Source organism: Globicephala melas, chromosome 1, assembly GCF_963455315.2.
Source record: "Globicephala melas chromosome 1, mGloMel1.2, whole genome shotgun sequence".
NCBI lineage: Eukaryota > Metazoa > Chordata > Mammalia > Artiodactyla > Delphinidae > Globicephala > Globicephala melas.
The window spans coordinates 43,895,409-43,913,199 of record NC_083314.1 but is presented as its reverse complement, the minus strand read 5'-3'; the positions used below and the strand labels follow the sequence as shown (position 1 = coordinate 43,913,199).

General features: G+C 37.8%; 1 long non-coding RNA gene across 1 annotated transcript in view; it reads left to right on the top strand.

Moving 5' to 3' along the window:
- Positions 1–17,791, top strand: part of LOC132596893 (uncharacterized) — a 73,907-nt gene that overhangs the window by 971 nt on the left and 55,145 nt on the right. The window lies entirely within an intron of this gene.

The following is a 17,791-nucleotide window of genomic DNA, read 5'->3' as shown; positions in this document are numbered from 1 at the left end:
GCCTGGAAATTTCCTCAACCAGATCCACAAGTTTATTAGGTTACTTCTTCCCCTTAGCAATTTCCACAAGTTTATTCTACCTTTCGCATTACTGTAGGTGAAAGTGTTGCCTTTCACAACAACAGTTGCCTTTTAATGACAATTTCCTCATTGTTATTCTACCACCACTGTTTCCTGAAGGTTGTACAGCCATCTCCTTCTCAGTTCCAAAGTTAAAGCTACGTGTTTTGGGTTTGGCCCAACAGAATCCTATTTCTAGGTACGAATCAACATCTATTGGTTATCTCTGGCTTCATAACAACCTCAAAACTTGTTGGCATTAAACTACCATGTTTTTGTGAGTAGACTGGCTAAGCTGAAAGGTTCTTCTTCTCCCCATGATGTTGGCCAGGGCTTCAATTACCTAAGAACTGTGACATCCAAAATACCTGATCCACATGGTTGGCAGTTTATCTGTTTCTCCTCCACATGACCTCTGCATAGGTCTTAGGCTTCTCAGAGCATGGTGGTTGAATTCCAAAAAAAAAGAGCCCCAAAAATCAATGTTCAAAGAGGAAGTAGGTAGAAATTGTTAACTTCTTAAGGTCAGTGTTCAAAAGTCCTGGAATGTCATGCCTCCATATTCTATTGGTCAGAGCAAACAGGACCAGCCTAGTTTCCATGGGAGGGGAAAAAGCACATTTCTCAGGGGAGGAGCACATGCATACAGAGAGGGAAAGAGTTGATGGCATTCATCACTGAAGACTAACTACACATATATATATATATATACTTTAGTATATATCAAACTTTAAAAATGGTCAAGGGGCTTTGCTGGTGGTGCAGTGGTTGAGAATCCGCCTGCCAATGCAGGGGACACAGGTTTGATCCCTGATCTGGGAATATCCCACATGCCATGGAGCAGCTAAACCCATGCACCACAGCTACAGAGCCTGCGTGCCGCAACTACTGAAGCCCGCGTGCCTAGAGCCCATGCTCCACAACAAGAGAAGCCACCTCAATGAGAAGCCCGTGCACCGCAACAAAGAGTAGCTCCCGCTCACCGCAACTAGAGAAAGCCCACGCGCAGCAACGAAGACCCAACTCAGCCAAAACTAAATACGTAAAAATAAATAAATAAGTAAAATAATAAAAATGATCAAAAATGCAGGAGAAACGGGAGACTATTAAAGAAGTTCCCAGAGAAATAATTACTATTACCTAAAAGCATAATCCAAATATTATATTTACCATAGTCTGCCTTTTACTAAAATGCGTCTGTCTTCTTTCTGTTGTGACATTTCTGTGAAAATATAAAATATCTTCCCCTTTTACTTATTCCTATAATGCTCAAATGCCAACTGGTTCAAAACCATATTACCATAATTGTTGGGGATCATCAAGTTCTATTAAAATGCTTGTTATGTTTGTTGACTATTATTTAAAGGATTTGTCTAAATATAAATTAGCCAAAATAGTAAATTTTTCTTGATTTCTAATATTAACCTAATAAGTGATTATATTGGGAATATCAAATATGGTATTAAATATTAACTAAAGGTAGTCAATGAGTTCTCATGTAATTCATAACCTCTTAAAAGGAAATTAATATTTTAATGGGTTTTGATTAATTGATTAAAGACAGGAGAAAAAAGTGGAGTTAGAAATGACAGTTATTTTTCTTGGCTTTTGCCACTTCTAAAGTGTTTTCACATACATTATCTCCTTGGATTTTTACAACACTCTTCTGTTGTAAGCAGAGCAAGAATTTGTTGAATGGATCCCAATTTGATGGATACAATTGAAGTACACATTGATTTTTTTTTAAAACACCTTTATTGGAGTATAATTGCTTTACAATGTTGTGTTAGTTGCTGCTGTATAACAAAGTAAATAAGCTATATGTGTACGTATCCCCATATCCCCTCCCTCTTTCATCTCTCTCGCACCCTCCCTATTCCCCTCTAGGTGGTCACAAAGCACCGAGCTGATTTCCCTGTGCTATGCGGCTGCTTCCCACTAGCTATCTCTTTTACATTTGATAGTGTATATATGTCCATGCCACTCGCTCACTTTGTCCCAGCTTACCCTTACAGCCTCCCCGTGTCCTCAAGTCCATTCTCTATGTCTGCATCTTTATTCCTGTCCTGACCCTAGGTTCATCAGAACCTTTTTTTTTTTCAGATTCCATACATATGTGTTAGCATACTGTATTTGTTTTTGTCTTTCTGACTTACTTCACTCTGTATGACAGACTCTAGGTCCATCCACCTCACTACAAATAACTCAATTTCGTTTCTGTTTATGGCTGAGTAATATTCCATTGTATATATGTGCCACATCTTCTTTATCCATTCATTTGTTGATGGACACCTAGATTGCTTCCATGTCCTGGCTATTGTAAATAGTGCTGAAATGAACATTGTGGTACATGACTATTTTTGAATTATGGTTTTCTCAGGGTATATGCCCAGTAGTGGGGCTGCTGGGTCATATGGTAGTTCTATTTTTAGTTTTTTAAGGAACTTCCATACTGTTTTCCATAGTGGCTGTATCAATTTACATCCCACCAGCAGTGCAAGAGGGTTCCTTTTTCTCCAAACTCTCTCCAGCTTTTATTGTTTGTAGATTTTTTTGATGATCGCCATTCTGACTGGTGTGAGGTGATACCTCATTGTACTTTTGATTTGCATCTCTCTAATGATTAGTGATGTTGAACATCCTTTCATGTGTCTGTTGGCAATCTGTATATCTTCTTTGGAGAAAGATCTATTTAGATCTTCTGCCCATTTTTGGATTGAGTTGTTTCTTTTTTTATTATTCAGCTGCATGAGCTGCTTGTATATTTTGGAGATTAATCCTTTGTTCATTTCTTCATTTGCAAATATTTTCTCCCATTCTGAGAGTTGTCTTTTCGTCTTGTTTATGGTTTCCTTTGCTGTGAAAAAGCTTTTAAGGTTCATTAGGTCCCATTTGTTTATTTTTGTTTTTATTTCCATTTCTCTAGGAGGTGGGTCAAAAAGTATCTTGCCATGATTTATGTCAAAGAGTGTTCTTCCTATGTTTTCCTCCAAGAGTTTTATAGTGTCTGGCCTTACATTTAGGTCTTTAGTCCATTTTGAGTTTATTTTTGTGTATAGTGTTAGAAAGTGTTCTAATTTCATTCTTTTACATGTAGCTGTCTAGTTTTCCCAGCACCACTTACTGAAGAGGCTGTCTTTTCTCCATTGTATATTCTTGCATCCATTATCAAAGATAAGATGACCATATGTGCGTGGGTTTAGCGCTGGGCTTTCTATCCTATTCCATTGATCTATATTTCTGTTTTTGTGCCAGTACCATACTCTCTTAATTACTGTAGCTTTGTAGTATGGTCTGAAGTCACAGAGACTGTTTCTTCCAACTCTGTTTTTCTTTCTCAAGATTGCTTTGAGAAAGCAAAGCAATTTGGGGTCTTATGTTTTGTACAAATCGTGAAATTTTTTGTTCTACTTCTGTGAAAAATGCCATTGGTAATTTGATAGGGATTGCATTGAATCGGTAGATTGCTTTGGGTAGTATAGTCATTTTCACTATATTGATTCTTCCAATCGAAGAACATGGTATATCTCTCCATCTGTTTGTATCATCTTTAATTACTTTCATCAGTGTCTTATAGTTTTCTGCATACAGGTCTTTTGTCTCTTTAGGTAGGTTTATCCCTAGGTATTTTATTCTTTTTGTTGCAGTGGTAAATAGGAGTGTTTCCTTGATTTCTCTTTCAGATTTTTCATCATTAGTGTATAGGAATGCAAGAGATTTCTGTGCATTAATTTTGTATCCTGCTACTTTACCAAATTCATTGACTAGCTCTAGTAGTTTTCTGGTGGCATCTTTAGGATTCTCTATGTATAGTATCATGTAATCTGAAAAGAGTGACAGCTTTACTTCTTCTCTTCCATTTTGGATTCCTTTGACTTCTTTTTCTTCTCTGATTGCTGTGGCTAAAAGTTTCAAAACTATGTTGAATAATAGTGGTGAGAGTGGGCATCCTTGTCTTGTTGCTGATTTTAGAGGAAATGGTTTCAGTTTTTCACCATTGAGAACAATTTTGGCTGTGAGTTTGTCATGTATGGCCTTTATTATGTTGAGGTAAGTTCCCACTATGCCTACTTTCTGGAGAGTTTTTATCATAGATGGGTGTTGAATTTTGTCAAAATGTTTTCCTGCGTCTATTGAGATTATCACATGGTTTTTGGTTTGTAGTTTTCTTTTTTTGTGACATCTTTGATTTTGGTATCAGGGTGATGGTGGCCTTGTAGAATAAGTTTGGGAGTGTTCCTCCCTCTGCTATATTTTGGAAGAGTTTGAGAAGGATAGATGTTAGCTTGTCTCTAAATGTTTGATAGAATTTGCCTGTGAAGCCATCTGGTCCTGAGCTTTTGTTTGTTGGAAGATTTTTAATCACAGTCTCAATTTCAGTGCTTGTGATTAGTCTGTTCATATTTTCTATTTCTTCCTGGTTCAGCTTCGGAAGGTTGTGCTTTTCTAAGAATTTGTCCATTTCTTCTAGGTTGTCCATTTAATTGACATAGTTGCTTGTAGTAATCTCTCATGATTCTTTGTATTTCTGCAGGGTCAGTTTTTACTTCTTTTTAATTTCTAATTATGTTGATATGAGTCTCCCTTTTTTTCTTGTTGAGTCTGGCTAGTGGTTTATCAATTTTGTTTATTTTCTCAAAGAACCAACTTATAGTTTTATTGATCTTTGCTATTTTTTCCTTCATTTCTTTTTCATTTATTTCTGATCTGATCTTTATGATTTCTTTCCTTCTGCTAACTTTAGGGTGTTTTTGTTCTCCTTTCTCTGATTGCTTTAGGTGTAAGATTAGGTTGTTTATTTGAGTTTTTTCCTGTTTCTTGGGGTAGGATTGTATTGCTATAAACTTCCCTCTTAGAACTTCTTTTGCTGCATCCCATAGGTTTTGGGTCGTCGTGTTTTCATTGTCATTTGTTTCTAGGTATATTTTGATTTCCTATTTGATTTCTTCAGTGATCTCTTGGTTATTTAGTAGTTTATTGTTTAGCCTCCATGTGTCTGTATTTTTTACAGTTCTTTTTCCTGTAATTGGTATCTAGTCTCATAGCATTGTGGTCAAAAAAGATACTTGATATGATTTCAGTTTTCTTAAATTTACCAAGGCTTGATTTTGTGACCCAAGATATGATCTTTCCTGGAGAATATTCCATGAGCATTTGTGAAGAAAGTGTATTCTGTTGTTTTTGGATGGAATGTCCTATAAATATCAATTAAGTCCATCTTGTTTAATGTGTCCTTTAAAGCTTGTGTTTCCTTATTTATTTTCATTTTGGATGATCTGTGCATTGGTGAAAGTGGGGTGTTAAATCCCCTACTATGAGTGTCTTACTGTCGATTTCCCCTTTTATGGCTGTTAGCATTTGCCTTATGTATGGAGGTGCTCCTATGTTGGGTGCATAAATATTTACAATTGTTATATCTTCTTCTTGGTTTGATCCTTGATCATTATGTAGTGTCCCTCTTTGTCTCTTGTAATAGTCTTTATTTTAAAGTCTATTTTGTCTGATATGAGAATTGCTACTCCAGCTTTCTTTTGATTTCCATTTGCATAGAATATTTTTTTCCATCCCCTCACTTTCAGTCTCTATGTGTCTCTAGGTCTGCAGTGGGTATCTTCTAGACAGCATATGTATGGGTCTTTTTTTTTTAAATCCATTCAGCCAGTCTATGTCTTTTGGTTGGAGCATTTAATCCATTTACATTTAAGGTAATTACTGATATGTCCTATTACCAGTTTCTTAATTGTTTTGAGTTTATTTTTGTAGGTCTTTTCCTTCTCTTGTTTCCTGCCTAGAGAAGTTCTTTTAGCATTTGTTGTAAAGCTGGTTTGGTGGTGCTAAATTCTCTTAAATTTTGCTTCTCTGTAACGGTTTTAATTTCTCCATCGAATCTGAATGAGATCCTTGCTGGGTAGAGTAATCTTGGTTGAAGGTTTTTCCCTTTCATCACTCTGAATATGTCCTGCCACTCCCTTCTGGCTTGCAGAATTTCTTCTGAATGCTCAGCTGTTAACCTTATGGGGATTCCCTTGTATGTTATTTGTTGCTTTTCCCTTGCTGCTTTTAATATTTTTTCTTTGTATTTAATTTTTGATAGTTTGATTAATATGTGTTGGCATGTTTCTCCTTGGATTGATCCTGTATGGGACTCTGCACTTCCTGTACTTGATTGAATATTTCCTTTCCCATAATAGGGCAGTTTTCAACTATAATCCCTTCAAATATTTTCTCAGACCCTTTCTTTTTCTCTTCTTCTTCTGGGACCCTTAAAATTTGAATACTGGTGTGTTTAATCTTGTCCCCAGCATCTCTGAGACTGTCCTCAATTCTTTTCATTCTTTTTTTCTTTATTCTGCTCTGTTGTAGTTATTTCCACTATTTTATCTTCCAGGTCACTTTATCCGTTCTTCTGTCTCAGTTATTCTACTATTGATTCCTTCTAGAGAATTTTAAATTTCATTTACTGTGTTGTTCATCATTGTTCATTTGCTCTCTAGTTCTTCTAGGTCCTTGTTAAACCTTTCTTGTGTTTTCTCCATTCTATTTCCAAGATTTTGGATCATCTTTATTCTCATTACTCTGAATTATTTTTCAGGTAGACTGCTTATTTCCTCTTCATTTGTTTGGTTTCGTGGGTTTTTACCTGCTCCTTCATCTGCTGCATATTTCTCTGTCTTCTCACTTTGCTTAACTTACTTTGTTTTGGATCTCCTTTTCACAGGCTGAAAGTTCGTAGTTTTCATTGTTTTTGGTGTCTTCCCCCAGTGGGTAAGGTTAGGTCAGTGGGTTGTGCATGCTTCCTGGTGTAGGGGACTTGTGCCTGTGTTCTGGTGGGTGGGGCTGGATCTTGTCTTCCTGGTGGGTAGGGCTGTGTCTGGTGGTGTGTTTTGGAGTGTCTGTGAGCTTAGTATTATTTTAGGCAGCCTCTCTGCTAATGGATGGGTTTGTGTTCCTGTCCTGCTAGTTGTTTGGCATGGGGCATCCAGCACTGGAGCTTGCTGGTTGTTGAGAGGAGCTGGGTCTTAGCATTGAGACAGAGATCTCTGGGAGAGCTCTCACTGATTGATATTACGTGGGGCTAGGGGGTGTTTGGTGGTCCAGTGTCCTGAACTCAGCTCTCCCACCTCAGAGGCTCAGGCCTGACATCAGGCTGGAGCACCAAGACCCTGTCAACCACCTGGCTCAGAAGAAAAGTGAGAAAAAAAGAAAGGAAAAAAATTTTTTGAATAAAATAAAATAAAAAATTTATTAAAATTAAAAAGTAATTTAAAAATAGAGAGCAACCAAACCAATAAACAAATCCACCTATGATAACAAGTGCTAAAAACTATACTAAGATAGGGCTTCCCTGGTGGCACAGTGGTTGAGAGTCCGCCTGATAATGCAGGGTATGCGGGTTCATGCCCCAGTCCAGGAGGATCCCACATGCTGCAGAGCGGCTAGGCCCATGAGCCATGGCCACTGAGCCTGCGCGTCCGGAGCCTGTGCTCCGCAACGGGAGAGGCCACAACAGTGAGAGGCCCGTGTACCAAAAAAATGAAAACAAAACAAAACTATACTAAGATAAACATAAAAATCAGAAACAAGTCAGTCACAGACAGCAAATCCCAAGTCTACAGTTGCTCCCAAAGTCTACCGCCTCAATTTTGTGATGATTTGTTGTCTATTCAGGTATTCCACAGATGCAGGGTACCTCAGGTTGATTGTGGCAATTTAATCCGCTGCTCCTGAGGCTGCATGGAGAAATTTCCCTTTTTCTTCTTTGTTCTCACAGCTCCTGGCGTTCAGCTTTGGTTTTGGCCCCACCTCCTCATGTAGGTTGTCCTAAGGCTTCTGTTCCTGCCCAGACAGGATGGGGTAAAGCAGCAGCTGATTAGGGGGCTCTGGCTCACTCATGCCAAGGGGAGGGAGGGGTATGGTAGTTATAACTGGAATGCAGGGCGAGCCTGCAGCAGCAGAGACCAGCATGACGTTACAACAACCTGAGTCATGCTGTGTGTTCTCCTGGGGAAGTTGTCCCTGGACCACAGGACCCTGGCAGTGGTGGGCTGCACAGGCTCCCGTGGTGGGGGGAGGGGTGGGGCATGTGGATAGTGACCTGTGCTTGCACACAGGCTTCTTGGTGGCTGCGGCAGCAGCGTTAGCGTTTCATTCCCGTCTCCAGTGTCCGAGCTGAAAGCCGTGTCTCTGGAGCTCATTTAGGTGGTGCTGTGCCTTCTGTGGTCAGACGGGAAAGTAATCCCCTCTCCTCGCACACCCTGAAACAATGGTCTCTTGCCTCTGAGGCAGGTCCAAACTTTTTCCCGTACTCCCCCTCGGCTAGCTGTGGCGCACTAGCCCCCTTCAGGCTGTGTTCACACAGCCAACCCCAGTCCTCTCCCTGGGATCCGACCTCTGAAGCCTGAGCCTCAGCTCCCAGCCCCCACCCGCCCCGGAGGGTGAGCAGACAAGCCTCTCAGGCCAGTGAGTGCTGGTCAGCACTGATCCTCTGTGCAGGAATCTCTCTGCTTTGCCCTCTGCAGCCCTGTTGCTGCGCTCTCCTCCGTGGCTCTGAAGCATCACCCCCGCCCACACACCATCTCCGCCAGTGAAGGGGCTTCCTAGTGTGTGGAAACTTTTCCTCCTTCACAGCTCCCTCCCAGAGGTGCAGGTCCCATCCCTATTCTTTTGTCTGTTTTTTCTTTTTTTTTTTTTTGCCCTACCCAGGTACGTGGGGATTTTCTTGCCTTTTGGGAAGTCTGAGGTCTTCTGCCAGCATTCAGTAGGTGTTCTATAGGAGTTGTTCCACATGTAGATGTATGTTTGATGTATTTGTGGGGAGGAAGGTGATCTCCATGTCTTACTCCTCCGCCATCTTGAAGGTCGCCACACATTATTATATGTTGTATCCAAGGACATATAGTTAGGAAGAGTAGACATTTGGGTAAGTATTACCTATCTCAGTAATCAGATTATTCCTTCCTTATTTTTTCATCTTTGTAAAAATATTTTGTAAATATTTTACGTAATTAGCCCCATCAAATAAAGGTAGAGTTTATACTGTACTGTGGAACTACTTAAATTCTGATCCCAAAATAGCCCCGTACAAAAATTCTTAATTAGAAAGGCTTACCTTTTAGGAAAATATTTTTCTTTTGTGTGTGCATATGTGTGTGTATGTGAATTTGTGTTTTTTAAAAATTCGTATTGAAATATAGTTGATTTACAATGTTTTAGTTTCAGCTATACAGCAAAGTGATTCAGTTATACGTGCATGCACACACACACACACACACATATATAGTTTTTTCCAGAAGATTTTCCAGGTTATTACAAGATATTGAATATAGTTTCCTGTGCTATATACAGTAAATCCTTTTTGTTTATCTATTTCATATATAGTGGTGCATATCTGTAAATCCCATACTCCTAACTTATTCCTACCCGTATATATATATATTCTTTTTAGGAAAAGATTTTTCAATCCATTTGTTCAGTTTGTTAAGGAGGTCTTATGTTTACAGAATTGTGAAGGGAAACTTGATGATACAGATGAAGGTACTTTAATCAGCTCAGATTCTATTTTAGTCAAATCCAATTTAGTTGTAGATACGCCTGATACCTGTCACCATGATTAAAATTCTGAAGGTTAGGCTTCCCTGGTGGCGCAGTGGTTGAGAGTCCGCCTGCCGATGCAGGGGACACAGGTTCGTGCCCCGGTCTGGGAAGATCCCACATGCCGCAGAGCGGCTCCGCAACGGGAGAGGCCACAACAGTGAGAGGCCTGCGTACCGCAAAAAAAAAAAAAAAAAATTCTGAATGTCAATAAACTAAGATGCTGACTGCAATATCTATATCTAAACAAAAATTATGTCATTTAAAAAATATTTCTGTGCTTTCAAGTTACTATTACTGAAAATAATTTTCTAGATTTTAATTATAAATGAAATAATAGCTGTTGATAATGGAGAGTTGAGTTGTATCCCTAGGTCTTTCAATTAGGAAACAAAACCTTGGGAAATCACTTAATTGCTTTGATCTTTAGGTTGAAACAAATTCTAACATTAAACTAACTCTTATTATGTAGTGCTTTACAGTTTACAAAGTATTTTCATTTTTATCATACTTTAACAATTCAGAAATTGAGGTTCAGGAAAGTAATTTGCTAAACATAGTAGTGGGGCATATACATTTTCAGGGGAAAGATACTGATGAAAGGGAGGGATTGAATATGCAGAAGCAAGAGGGATGACCATACAGAAGAAAACATGAAAGTAAGATTCCTGAAAAGGTGGAAGGGGATAGTCTCTAAAGCATTGGCATTGAGAGAAGGAACATCTATTCTAATGTAATAGCTCAGAGAGAGAAGAAAATTAGTGCATGTGTATATAGACTTATAGGTTCAGTAGTGGAAAGTTAAAGATAATTTTATCTGATGGCTTCAGATCTCTGTGAAGTTGGCAAGGTCATCTGCTGTGAGTGAAGAAAGAGGAGCATAGAGAAGATTTCAAAGACTTATTGCAAATAATGGGAGGTCAATCCAAACAAACAAACATAGCAGGATTACCAGACAGTGGTAAAGCCCCATTTGAGGTTAGTAATAATAAATGAATGAACTTATATTATTTTGCCCCCAGTAGTCTTTGACTTCTCAGTTTTAAGAATAGAAAAAGTAAATATCAGCATTTGAGGGTCTCGTCCAACAGATAAGCTGAAAGCAAAGAAAGGCTAAGAAATGTAAGATATTGTCAATACTGTTATTTAAAGGATATTATTTAAAGGATGAACTATGAAATCTAAACTGAATAAAAAATTGAAGAGAGAGAAATGGGAGAGAACACCGTGAGAGAGAAAGAAAGAGAATGTTGTGGTGAATTGTAAGTGCATCAGTGCCATGGAGATCGAGAAAAAATAAAAGACTTAAAATTTTGATAGTTGAGGGACACCCCTGGCAGTCCAGTGGTTAAGACTCCACACTTCCACTGCAAGGGGCACAGACAGGTTCAATCCCTGGTTGGGGAACTAAGATCCCGCATGTAGTTGACGGGTAAATATGGAGACATGATTGTGATCATAAGCAAGAATGCTTGGAATAGTAATTTGGGAAGAAACACATAGATGATAGCAAACGAAGTGAATGGCTGAGGTAAAGTAGGTTATTGGAGGTCAAGAGATGAGGAGGTCAAGGAGCAGAGTCCATATTATGGAAGGGTGGTCTGCTAGAATAATGATAATACCCAACATGATAATAGAACTTGAAACATAAGAGAAGGCTGTGTGAATTGAGTATCAAAATTTTGATAAATGAGGGAGAGTTATTAGAATATCATTACTTGACAGTTCCAAGGATGGAGAAAAAATGATACAAACACCATGACCCTTTTAAAAAGGACGTAAGGTTTTTTACAGAAGCAAGTGGGAACAATGATCTACAGTGTAAATGCTGTTTGGATTTTGAAAGAATAAACAATCACCACTTGAAAGCAATAAAGGGAAAGGGTACTTTCTTTGAAGAACTAGGTTTTACTTATGGCAAAGATGTAGAAGGAATGCTTAGAGAAAAGGTTGAAAATAAAGGGAAGTGTGCTGCTTTTAGAGGGGAAATGTAAGTGAATGGGGATAATGGTACAGTAGAGTATTATGGCAAACAGCAGGTTGGGAGTGGGCAAGCAGTAATGAATGGGAAGAGGTTGGGGAGCTTTCACTTTGGTTGTTGAATGCAAGCTTGAGAATCATGGCAGATTTAATCTCAGTGTACTAAAATGTAATCTGTCTAATAGTGACATAATTTATCAACTTTTGAAAATCTTTGTGTGCTAGCCGGGAAAAAATGGTTAATTCACTAATTCTTGGTTGCACTGTTTTATATGTCCCTTAGATCAAGCTTGTTTATGTGGTAAATATCTACATAGATAATAATTTTTTGTTATTTGATCTATTAAAGATTGAAAGAACTGAACTGAAATCTCTGATGGTGGATTAGTCACTTTATCCCTGCATTTTTTTTATTAAAAAATTTTAATTAAAAAATTTTTTTTGGCTGAACCATATGGGATCTTAGTTCCCCAGCCAGGAATTGAACCCACACCTGCTGCACTGGAAGCATGGAGTCTTAGCCACTGGACCATCAGGAAGTTCCTCTCCCTGTATTTTATTAATTTGTACTGTGTATATTTTATGACACTTTATTAGGTACGTGTAAGTTTAAAATTGATAGATTTTCCTGGTGAAATGTACCGTATTATCATTATGTGATGACCATTTCTATAATAATGCTTTTTCTCTTTAAGCTTATTTTGTTTGATATTAATTTAGTGATTTGTGCTTTAAAAAATTATTTTCGGGCTTCTCTGGTGGCGCAGTGGTTGAGAGTCCGCCTGCCGATGCAGGGGATGTGGGTTCGTGCCCCGGTCTGGGAAGATCCCACATGCCGCGGAGCGGGTGGGCCCGTGAGCCATGGCCGCTGAGCCTGCGCGTCTGGAGCCTGTGCTCCGCAACGGGAGAGGCCACAACAGTGAGAGGCCCGCGTACCGCAAAAAAAATAAAAAAATAAAATAAAAAAATAAAAAATTATTTTCTTGTTATAACTTTTCCATTATTTTACTTCCAACTTTTGTGTCCTAATATTTTTTTCCTTGTTTTGAATATTATTTTTTTATACAGCAGGTTCTTATTAGTTATCCATTTTATACATATTAGTGTATATATATATCAATCCTAATCTCCCAGTTCATCACACCACCACCCCACCCTGCCCCACTTTCCCCCTTGGTGTCCATACGTTTGTTCTCTACATCTGTGTCTCAATTTCTGCCTTGCAAACTGGTTCATTGGTACCATTTTTCTAGATTCCACATATATGCGTTAATATTTGATATTTCTTTTCCTCTTTCTGACTTACTTCATTCTGTATGACAGTCTCTAGGTCCATCCACGTCTCTACAAAAGACCCAGTTTTGTTCCTTTTATGGCTGAGTAATATTCCATTGTATATATGTACCACATCTTCTTTATCCATTCTTCTGTTGATGGGCATTTAGGTTGCTACCATGACGTGGCTATTGTAAATAGCAGTGCAATGAACATTGGGTGCATGGGTTTTATTAAATTTTGGTTTTCTCTGGGTATATGCCCAGTAGTGGGGTTGCTGGGTCATATGGTAATTCCATTTTTAGTGTTTTAAGGAACCTCCATACTGTTCTCCATAGTGGCTGTATCAATTAACATTCCCACCAATAGTGCAAGAGGGTTCCCTATTCTCCACACCGTCTCCAGCATTTGTTGTTTGTAAATTTTCTGATGATGCCCATTCTAACTGGTGTGAGGTGATCCCTCATAGTACTTTTGATTTGCATTTCTCTAATAATTAGTGATGTTGAGCAGCTTTTCATGTGCCTCTTGGCCATCTGTATGTCTTCTTTGGAGAAATGTCTGTTTAGGTCTTCTGCCCATTTTTGGATTGGGTTGTTTGTTTTTTTAATGTTGAGCTGCATGAGCTGTTTATATATTTTGGAGATTAATCCTTTGTCTGTTGATTCATTTGCAAATATTTTCTCCCATTCTGAGGGTGGTCTTTTCCTCTTGTTTATAGTTTCCTTTGCTGTGCAAAAGCTTTTAAGTCTCATTAGGTCCCATTTGTTTAATTTTGTTTTTACTTCCATTTCTCTAGGAGGTCGGTCAAAAAGGATCTTGCTGTGATTTATGTCAAAGAGTGTTCTTCCTATATTTTCCTCTAAGAGTTTTATAGTGTCCAGTCTTACATTTAGGTCTCTAATCCATTTTGAGTTTATTTTTGTGTATGGTATTAGGGAGTGTTCTAATTTCATTCTTTTACATGTAGCTGTCTAGTTTTCCCAGCACCACTTACTGAAGAGGTTGTCTTTTCTCCATTGTATATCCTTGCCTCCTTTGTCATAGAATAGTTGACCATAGGTGCGTGGGTTTATCTCTAGGATTTCTATCCTAATGCAATGGGATTTCCATTGATCTATATTTCTGTTTTTATGCCAGTACCATACTGTCTTGATTACTCTAGATTTGTAGTAAGTCTGAAATCAGGGAGTCTGATTCCTTCAACTCCATTTTTTCCCCAGAGATTGCTTTGGCTATTCAGGACCTTTTGTGTTTCCATACAAATTTAAAGATTTTTTGTTTTAGTTCTGTAAAAAATGCCATTGCTAATTTGATAAAGATTGCGTTGAATCTGTAGATTGCTTTGGGTAGTATAGTCATTTTCACAATATTGATTCTTCCAATCCAAGAACATGGTACATCTCTCCATCTGTTTGTGTCATCTTTGATTTCTTTCATCAGTGTCTTATAGTTTTCTGAGTACAGATCTTTTGTCTCCTTCGGTAGGTTTTTCCCAGGTACTTTATTCTTTTTGTGGCAGTGGTGAATGGCATTGTTTCCTTAATTTCTCTTTCTGTCTTTAGTTGTTAATGTATAGGAATGCAAGAGATTTCTGTTCATTAATTTTGTATTGTGCCACTTTACCAAATTCATTCATTTGCTCTAGTAGTTTTCCGGTGGCATCTTTAGGATTCTCTATGTATAGTACTGTGTCATCTGTAAACAGTGACACTTTCACTTCTTCTTTTCCAATTTGTATTTCTTTTATTTATTTTGCTTCTCTGATTGCCGTGGCTGGGACTTCCAAAACTATGTTGAAATAAGAGTGGCAGGAGTGAACATCCTTCTTTTGTTCCTGATCTTAGAGGAAATGCTTTCAGTTTTTCACTATTGAGAGTGATGTTTGCTGTGGGTTTTGTCAAATATGGCCTTTATTATGTTGAGGTAGGTTCCCCCTATGCCCACTTTATGGAGAGATTTTATCATAAATCGGTGTTGAATTTTGTCAAAAGCTTTTTCTGCATCTATTGAGACGATCTTATGGTTTTTACTCTTCAGTGTTTTAATATGGTGTATCACATTGATTGATTTGTGTATATTGAAGAATCCTTGCATCCCTGGGATAAATCACACTTGATCATGGTGTATGATCCTTTTAATGTGTTGTTTGAATCTGTTTGGTAGTATTTTGTTGAGGATTTTTGCATCTGTATTCATCAATGATATTGGTCTGTAATTTTCTTGTTTTGTAATATCTTTGTCTCGTTTTGGTATCGGGGTGGTCTTGTAGATGGTGGTCTTGTAGAATGAGTTTGGGAGTGTTTCTTCCTCTGCAATTTTTTGGAAGAGTTTGAGAAGGATGGGTGTTAGCTCTTCTCTAAATGTTTTGAGAATTCACCTGTGAAGCCATCTGGTCCTGGGCTTTTGTTTGTTAGAAGATTTTTAATCACAGTTTCAATTTCATTACTTATGTTTGGTCTGTTCATATTTTCTGTTTCTTCCTGGTTCAGTCTTGGAAGGTTATACCTTTCAAAGAATTTGTCCATTTCTTCCAGGTTGTCCATTGTATTGGCATAGAGTTGCTTGTAGTAGTCTCTTAGGATGCTTTGTATTTCTGTGGTGTCTGTTGTAACTTCTCTTTTTTCATTTCTAATTTTTGAAATTAGAGGACTGATTTGAGTCCTCTCCCTCTTTTTCTTGATGAGTCTGGCTAATGGTTTTTCAATTTTGTTTATCTTTTCAAAGAACCAGCTTTTAGTTTTATTGATCTTTGCTATTGTTTTCTTTGTTTCTATTTCATTTATTTCTGCTCTGATCTTTATGATTTCTTTCCTTCTGCTAACTTTGGGTTTTGTTTGTTCTTCTTTCTCTAGTTCCTTTAGGTGTAAGGTTAGATTGCTTATTTAAGATGTTTCTTGTTTCTTGATGTAGGCTTGTATAGCTATAAACTTCCCTCTTAGAACTGCTTTTGCTGCATCCCATAGGTTTTGGATCGTCGTGTTTTCATTTTCATTTGTCTCTAGGTAGTTTTTGATTTCCTCTTTGATTTCCTCAGTGATCTCTTGGTAATTTAGTAACGTATTTTTTAACCTCCATGTGTGTGTGTTTTTTTCATTTTTTTTCCCTGTAATTGATTTCTAATCTCATAGAGCTGTGGTCAGAAAAGGTGCTTGATATGATTTCAATTTTCTTAAATTTACTGTGGCTTGATTTGTGACCCAAGATGTGATCTATCCTACAGAATGTTCTGTGCACACTTGAGAAGAAAGCGTAATCTGCTGTTTTTGGATGGAATGTCCTATAAATATCAATTAAATCTATCTGGTCTATTGTGTCATTTAAAGCTTCTGTTTCCTTACTTATTTTCATTTTGGATGATTTGTCCATTGCTGTAAGTGAGGTGCTAATGTCCCCCACTATTATTGTATTACTGTTGATTTCCTCTCTTATAGCTGTTAGCAGTTGCCTTATGTATTGAGGTGCTCCTATGTTGGGTGCATACATATTTATAATTTTTATATGTTCTTCTTGGATTGATCCCTTATCACTATGTAGTGTCCTTCCTTGTCTCTTGTAACATTCTTTATTTTAATGTCTATTTTATCTGATATGAGTATTGCTACTCCAGCTTTCTTTAGATTTCCATTTGCATGGAATATCTTTTTCCATCCCCTTACTTTTTTATAGACAGCATAAATATAGGTCTCACTTTTGTATCCATTCAGTGAGCCTGTGTCTTTTGGTTGGAGTATTTAATCCATTCACATTTATGGTGATTATCAATATGTATGTTCCTATCACCATTTATTTAATTGTTTTGGGTTTGTTTTTGTAGGTCCTTTTCTTCTCTTGTGTTTCCCACTTTGAGAAATTCCTTCAGCATTTGTTGTAGAGCTTGTTTGGTGGTGCTGAATTCTCTTCACTTTTGCTTGTCTCTAACGCTTTTGATTTCTCCATCGAATCTGAGTGAGATCCTTGCTGGGTAGAGTAATCTTTCCCAGCAAGATTAAATATATCATGTCACTCCCTTCTGGCTTGCAGAGTTTCTGCTGAGACATCAGCTGTTAACCTTATGGGAGTTCCCTTCTATGTTATTTGTTGTTTTCCCCTTGTTGACTTTAATAATTTTTCTTTGTGTTTAATTTTTGCCAATTTGATTACTATGTGTCTCTGCCTGTTTCTCCTTGGTTTTATCCTGCCTGTGACTCTCTGTGCTTCCTGGACTTGGGTGCCTATTCCTTTCCCTTGTTAGAAAAGTTTTCGACTATAATCTCTTCAAATATTTTCTCAGGTCCTTTCTCTCTCTCTTCTCCTTCTGGGACCCCTATAATGCGAATGTTGTTGCATTTAATGTTGTCCCAGAGGTCTCTTAGGCTGTCTTCATTTCTTTTCATTCTTTTTTCTTAATTCTGTTCCACAGCAGTGAATTCCACCATTCTGTCTTCCAGGTTGCTTATCCATTCTTCTGCCTCAGTTATTCTGTTATTGATTCCTCTAGTGTATTTTTCATTTCAGTTGTTGTATTGTTCATCTCTGTTTGTTTGTTCTTTAATTCTTCTAGGTGTTTGTTCTTCAATTCTTCTAGGTCTTTGTTAAACATTTCTTGCCTCTTCTCTATCTTTGCCTCCATTCTTTTTCTGAGGTCCTGGGTCATCTTCACCATAATTATTCTGAATTCTTTTTCTGGAAGGTTGCCTATCTCCACTTCATTTAATGTTTTTCTGGTGTTTTATCTTGTTCCTTCACCTGGTAGAGAGTCCTCTGCTTTTTATTGTGTCTATCTTTTTGTGAATGTGGTTTTCTTTCCACAGGCTGCAGGATTGTAGTTCTTCTTGCTTCTGTGTCATTATGTTTTAAATGTATTTCTTTTGAATATCAAGTACCTTGATTTTTAAAGTCTAAT